Consider the following 7,496-nt stretch of genomic DNA (forward strand, 5'->3'; position numbering starts at 1 on the left):
TGAAACCTGACATGGATACAAACATACCTGGAACATGGAAACGTGGCACCAAAGACAACAGATGACCTGACACTGAACAAATGAGGACAGGACTTACAGTGGCTTGCAAAAGTATTCGGCCCCTTGAACTTTTCCACATTTTGTCACATTACTGCCACAAACATGAATCAATTTTATTGGACTCGCACATGAAAGACCAATACAAAGTGGTCTACACGTGAGAAGTGGAATGAAAATCATACATGATTCCAAACATTTTTACAAATAAATAACTGAAAAGGGGGTGTGCGTAATTATTCAGCCCCTGAGTCAATACTTTGTAGAACCACCTTTTGCTGAAATTGGATTCCATTAAAATTGATTCATGTTTGTGGCAGTAATGTGACAAAATGTGGAAAAGGGGGACGAATACTTTTGCAAGCCCTTGTAAGTACACAGAGAGACAATGAGGGGATGAGGAACAGCTGGGACAAATCAGACCTAACAAGACAAGGGAAACAAAACTAGACTCACTGCATATAGGACAAGGACTTTCACAATAAAACAGACATCACAAGGGTAATCTAATAAACAAATGAACTTAGCTAACCTAAAGAACTTATAAATAAACATCGACATCCAAACAAACTAAAACTTAAAATGCTGGGTCAACAAACCCAGGAAAGTGACAGTAAAATCATTTATTATACACATTATACTTATTTTCTTAAATTGCTTATCTATTATCTGTATTTTCACTTGAGGGTCTAGGGGTACTGCTCTTCTTTTCATGACAAATTAGGACATGTTTATGATAACACACTGACAATATCAGGCCAATTTTGGCATTACTCCATCAGTGAACAGCATGCCCATGCTAACTTAAACTAGACCAGCAAGCTAACCACATGTGTATTTAAGTGTTACTTAAGAATAGGAACCAAACAAATTAACGGAACGAAATTAACTGTAACAGCAGTTTGCAAAACACTGTGACACTTCTCAAGTGTTCCTACCTCAAATACAGCGAGTGTTGCTGTGTTTTTGTTGTTAAATGGACGAGGAGAGCCCGTGGCTGGTGAGAGGATGCGGCATTTCGTCAGTGGAGCATAGAACGACGTCTGTGATTGGACAACAAGTGAGTAACGCTGCATCTGATTGTTCGAAAGCCTCAACCAAAGAGCTGCTGGTCACGGCAAGATACAAACTCGCCGGAGCTCTGAGTGAACTGCACATCCGGGACCTTCAGCACTCAGCAGAGATTTGTCTTGACGTATGTATTTACCTTTGATATCCATGACTCGACGCACATTTAGCAAGGTAAAGTTGTATGTTTAACAAGCTAATTAACGCTAGTTAAACGGAACTAAAACAATACACAATCGATTTGAACAAACTGTGTGATGAATGATGATAAATGCTAAAAATTACTTAAGATTTATCTTCAACAATAGATATTAGAAGTTTAATTTAACTGTTTTAAATTCCCACTGGAGTTAAAGGGACCTGTGGCCTTGCACGTGCTCTGCATCTTCAACTGCACAGACAGTCAGTCTAAGCTCTTTTAAGTGTAGCTAACTGCAACACACATTTTTTTTTTTTCAACACAAGATATGTTTGGGGGATTTAAATGTTAATAATAATGTTTTCGTATTTAGCACAAACCAATAGGGTCTGGGTCTCTGGCCCAGCGTTTCTGACGTTATTCTAAGGTTTTGAGTTTCTTATGTTTAGTGGCGGGTTAGTTGAGTTTGGCTTAACGTTATTAACATTGTTTTAAGGAGTTTATGTTAGGGTTGTATATTACAACGTTTGTATTTTCATGCCATTTTTCCTGTTTTATTTTGAAAGAGTCTGTTGTGTTCAGTTCATTAATCTCACTGACCTGTTGTGTCAATAGAATCATTTGTGCCAGCTACTTCCCTGCTCTCCTTCCATCCTGTCTCAACCTCCAACAGGAAAGTAGAAGTCCTCATATGGTAGGACCAGTGATTGTAGTGTGTGTGTTACACTGTCCTCATATTGTTTTAAGCTGTGAAGGACATGAGTGTGTTTCAGTTGCCTTCCTCATGTGGTTGGATCAACAACTCTAGTGTGTGTTACACTGTCCTCATATTGTGGGTAGCAGAACTGTACAGTGTTAAGTTTCTTTAGAATCTGGTATAAGGAAGTCGGATCCTTCTGTAATAATGTTCACTGATACAAATATGATCTGTAGTTAATTATCTAGTCGGGATTTATACTAGAGAATGTTTCTGACGTTATATTGTTGTCTTTTGTTGCAGACACCAAGTGCTGAGGTCCTGTCTCAGCCTCATACTTACCCACTTCATTCTTCCAACAGGTTACACATCATATTTTTGTATTTGGTATCAAGTATATGTGTCAGATGGGCCTAGTGCATAAATGAAATGCACTTTAATTGTATTAAAACAATCAGTTTCAGTCAAAGTTAACCAAAATCAACATTAGCATTAGGAGAAAGTAATTGTCTATACCATTTGTTAGTCCAAACTTTCCCGTAAAGCATCAGCGTGATCTTTATTCTGACTACATTTGATATTTTTGTCCTTTTACACATGTTTTTGTCCATTTAACCTCCCGCTGATCAGTTTACATGATTTAATTTCTGGGGAAATAGATGCCTTTAAATCAGTGTTGGGTTTGGAGCTTTTATTGACAACAGCAGAAGAAGTTAGAAGTCAGGAACATGAACTCTACATGTGTTCAGTCGTCATGTCCTCATATTGTTTTAAGCTGTGAAGGACATGAGTGTGTTTAAGAAGAAGTCCTCATATGGTAGGACCAGTGATTGTAGTGTGTGTTACACTGTCCTCATATTGTTTTAAGCTGTGAAGGACATGAGTGTGTTTCAGTTGCCTTCCTCATGTGGTTGGACCAACAACTCTAGTGTGTGTTACACTGTCCTCATATTGTTGGTAGCAGAACTGTACAGTGTTAAGTTTCTTTAGAATCTGGTATAAGGAAGTCGGATCCTTCTGTAATAATGTTCACTGCTACAAATATGATCTGTAGTTGATCATCTAGTCGGGATTTATACTAGAGAATGTTTCTGACGTTATATTGTTGTCTTTTGTTGCAGACACCAAGTGCTGAGGTCCTGTCTCAGCCTCATACAGACCAATCGGTGAGTGACATACCCACTTCATTCTTCCAACAGGTTACACATCATGTTTTTGTATTTGGTATCAAGTATATGTGTCAGATGGGCCTAGTGCATAAATGAAATGCACTTTAATTGTATTAAAACAATCAGTTTCAGTCAAAGTTAACCAAAATCAACATTAGCATTAGGAGAAAGTAATTGTCTATACCATTTGTTAGTCCAAACTTTCCTTTAAGCATCAGCTTGATCTTTATTCTGACTACATTTGATATTTTTGTCCTTTTACACATGTTTTTGTCCATTTAACCTCCCGCTGATCAGTTTACATGATTTAATTTCTGGGGAAATAGATGGCTTTACATCAGTGTTGGGTTTAGAGCTTTTATTGACAACAGCAGGAGAAGTTAGAAGTCAGGAACATGAACTCTACATGTGTTCAGTCGTCATGTCCTCATATTGTTTTAAGCTGTGAAGGACATGAGTGTGTTTCAGTTGCCTTCTTCATGTGGTTGGACCAACAACTCTAGTGTGTGTTACACTGTCCTCATATTGTGTGTAGCAGAACTGTACAGTGTTAAGTTTCTATAGAATCTGGTATAAGGAAGTCAGATCCTTCTGTGAATAATGTTCACTGCTACAAATATGATCTGTAGTTGATCATCTAGTCGGGATTTATACTAGAGAATGTTTCTGACGTTATATTGTCTTTTGTTGCAGACACCAAGTGCTGAGGTCCTGTCTCAGCCTCATACAGACCAATCGGTGAGTGACTTACCCACTTCATTCTTCCAACAGGTTACACATCATGTTTTTGTATTTGGTATCAAGTATATGTGTCAGATGGGCCTAGTGCATAAATGAAATGCACTTTAATTGTATTAAAACAATCAGTTTCAGTCAAAGTTAACCAAAATCAACATTAGCATTAGGAGAAAGTAATTGTCTATACCATTTGTTAGTCCAAACTTTCCCTTTAAGCATCAGCTTGATCTTTATTCTGACTACATTTGATATTTTTGTCCTTTTACACATGTTTTTGTCCATTTAACCTCCTGCTGATCAGTTTACATGATTTAATTTCTGGGGAAATAGATGGCTTTACATCAGTGTTGGGTTTAGAGCTTTTATTGACAACAGCAGGAGAAGTTAGAAGTCAGGAACATGAACTCTACATGTGTTCAGTCGTCATGTCCTCATATTGTTTTAAGCTGTGAAGGACATGAGTGTGTTTCAGTTGCCTTCTTCATGTGGTTGGACCAACAACTCTAGTGTGTGTTACACTGTCCTCATATTGTTGGTAGCAGAACTGTACAGTGTTAAGTTTCTTTAGAATCTGGTATAAGGAAGTCGGATCCTTCTGTAATAATGTTCACTGCTACAAATATGATCTGTAGTTAATTATCTAGTCGGGATTTATCCTAGAGAATGTTTCTGACGTTATATTGTTGTCTTTTGTTGCAGACACCAAGTGCTGAGGTCCTGTCTCAGCCTCATACAGACCAATCGGTGAGTGACTTACCCACTTCATTCTTCCAACAGGTTACACATCATATTTTTGTATTTGGTATCAAGTATATGTGTCAGATGGGCCTAGTGCATAAATGAAATGCACTTTAATTGTATTAAAACAATCAGTTTCAGTCAAAGTTAACCAAAATCAACATTAGCATTAGGAGAAAGTAATTGTCTATACCATTTGTTAGTCCAAACTTTCCTTAAAGCATCAGCGTGATCTTTATTCTGACTACATTTGATATTTTTGTCCTTTTACACATGTTTTTGTCCATTTAACCTCCCGCTGATCAGTTTACATGATTTAATTTCTGGGGAAATAGATGCCTTTAAATCAGTGTTGGGTTTGGAGCTTTTATTGACAACAGCAGAAGAAGTTAGAAGTCAGGAACATGAACTCTACATGTGTTCAGTCGTCATGTCCTCATATTGTTTTAAGCTGTGAAGGACATGAGTGTGTTTAAGAAGAAGTCCTCATATGGTAGGACCAGTGATTGTAGTGTGTGTTACACTGTCCTCATATTGTTTTAAGCTGTGAAGGACATGAGTGTGTTTCAGTTGCCTTCCTCATGTGGTTGGACCAACAACTCTAGTGTGTGTTACACTGTCCTCATATTGTTGGTAGCAGAACTGTACAGTGTTAAGTTTCTTTAGAATCTGGTATAAGGAAGTCGGATCCTTCTGTAATAATGTTCACTGCTACAAATATGATCTGTAGTTGATCATCTAGTCGGGATTTATACTAGAGAATGTTTCTGACGTTATATTGTTGTCTTTTGTTGCAGACACCAAGTGCTGAGGTCCTGTCTCAGCCTCATACAGACCAATCGGTGAGTGACTTACCCACTTCATTCTTCCAACAGGTTACACATCATGTTTTTGTATTTGGTATCAAGTATATGTGTCAGATGGGCCTAGTGCATAAATTAAATGCACTTTAATTGTATTAAAACAATCAGTTTCAGTCAAAGTTAACCAAAATCAACATTAGCATTAGGAGAAAGTAATTGTCTATACCATTTGTTAGTCCAAACTTTCCTTTAAGCATCAGCGTGATCTTTATTCTGACTACATTTGATATTTTGTCCTTTTACACATGTTTTTGTCCATTTAACCTCCCGCTGATCAGTTTACATGATTTAATTTCTGGGGAAATAGATGGCTTTACATCAGTGTTGGGTTTAGAGCTTTTATTGACAACAGCAGGAGAAGTTAGAAGTCAGGAACATGAACTCTACATGTGTTCAGTCGTCATGTCCTCATATTGTTTTAAGCTGTGAAGGACATGAGTGTGTTTCAGTTGCCTTCTTCATGTGGTTGGACCAACAACTCTAGTGTGTGTTACACTGTCCTCATATTGTGTGTAGCAGAACTGTACAGTGTTAAGTTTCTATAGAATCTGGTATAAGGAAGTCAGATCCTTCTGTGAATAATGTTCACTGCTACAAATATGATCTGTAGTTGATCATCTAGTCGGGATTTATACTAGAGAATGTTTCTGACGTTATATTGTCTTTTGTTGCAGACACCAAGTGCTGAGGTCCTGTCTCAGCCTCATACAGACCAATCGGTGAGTGACTTACCCACTTCATTCTTCCAACAGGTTCATCATGTTTTTGTATTTGGTATCAAGTATATGTGTCAGATGGGCCTAGTGCATAAATGAAATGCACTTTAATTGTATTAAAACAATCAGTTTCAGTCAAAGTTAACCAAAATCAACATTAGCATTAGGAGAAAGTAATTGTCTATACCATTTGTTAGTCCAAACTTTCCTTTAAGCATCAGCGTGATCTTTATTCTGACTACATTTGATATTTTTGTCCTTTTACACATGTTTTTGTCCATTTAACCTCCTGCTGATCAGTTTACATGATTTAATTTCTGGGGAAATAGATGGCTTTACATCAGTGTTGGGTTTAGAGCTTTTATTGACAACAGCAGGAGAAGTTAGAAGTCAGGAACATGAACTCTACATGTGTTCAGTCGTCATGTCCTCATATTGTTTTAAGCTGTGAAGGACATGAGTGTGTTTAAGTAGAAGTCCTCATATGGTAGGACCAGTGATTGTAGTGTGTGTTACACTGTCCTCATATTGTTTTTAAGCTGTGAAGGACATGAGTGTGTTTCAGTTGCCTTCTTCATGTGGTTGGACCAACAACTCTAGTGTGTGTTACACTGTCCTCATATTGTTGGTAGCAGAACTGTACAGTGTTAAGTTTCTTTAGAATCTGGTATAAGGAAGTCGGATCCTTCTGTAATAATGTTCACTGCTACAAATATGATCTGTAGTTGATCATCTAGTTGGGATTTATACTAGAGAATGTTTCTGACGTTATATTGTTGTCTTTTGTTGCAGACACCAAGTGCTGAGGTCCTGTCTCAGCCTCATACAGACCAATCGGTGAGTGACTTACCCACTTCATTCTTCCAACAGGTTACACATCATATTTTTGTATTTGGTATCAAGTATATGTGTCAGATGGGCCTAGTGCATAAATGAAATGCACTTTAATTGTATTAAAACAATCAGTTTCAGTCAAAGTTAACCAAAATCAACATTAGCATTAGGAGAAAGTAATTGTCTATACCATTTGTTAGTCCAAACTTTCCTTTAAGCATCAGCTTGATCTTTATTCTGACTACATTTGATATTTTGTCCTTTTACACGTTTTTGTCCATTTAACCTCCCGCTGATCAGTTTACATGATTTAATTTCTGGGGAAATAGATGGCTTTACATCAGTGTTGGGTTTAGAGCTTTTATTGACAACAGCAGGAGAAGTTAGAAGTCAGGAACATGAACTCTACATGTGTTCAGTCGTCATGTCCTCATATTGTTTTAAGCTGTGAAGGACATGAGTGTGTTTAAGTAGAAG

General features: G+C 37.4%; 1 long non-coding RNA gene across 1 annotated transcript; it reads left to right on the forward strand.

Annotated features, from left to right (window-relative positions):
- Window positions 1-1,243: 1,243 nt before the first annotated feature.
- LOC120433306 lies at window positions 1,244-1,915 on the forward strand. The gene is made up of 3 exons (XR_005608482.1): window positions 1,244-1,299; window positions 1,476-1,527; window positions 1,880-1,915. It is a non-coding gene; the product is annotated as an uncharacterized LOC120433306 (long non-coding RNA).
- The last annotated feature ends 5,581 nt before the right edge of the window (window positions 1,916-7,496 follow it).

This window comes from Oreochromis aureus, linkage group 15, assembly GCF_013358895.1.
Source record: "Oreochromis aureus strain Israel breed Guangdong linkage group 15, ZZ_aureus, whole genome shotgun sequence".
Classification (NCBI taxonomy): domain Eukaryota; kingdom Metazoa; phylum Chordata; class Actinopteri; order Cichliformes; family Cichlidae; genus Oreochromis; species Oreochromis aureus.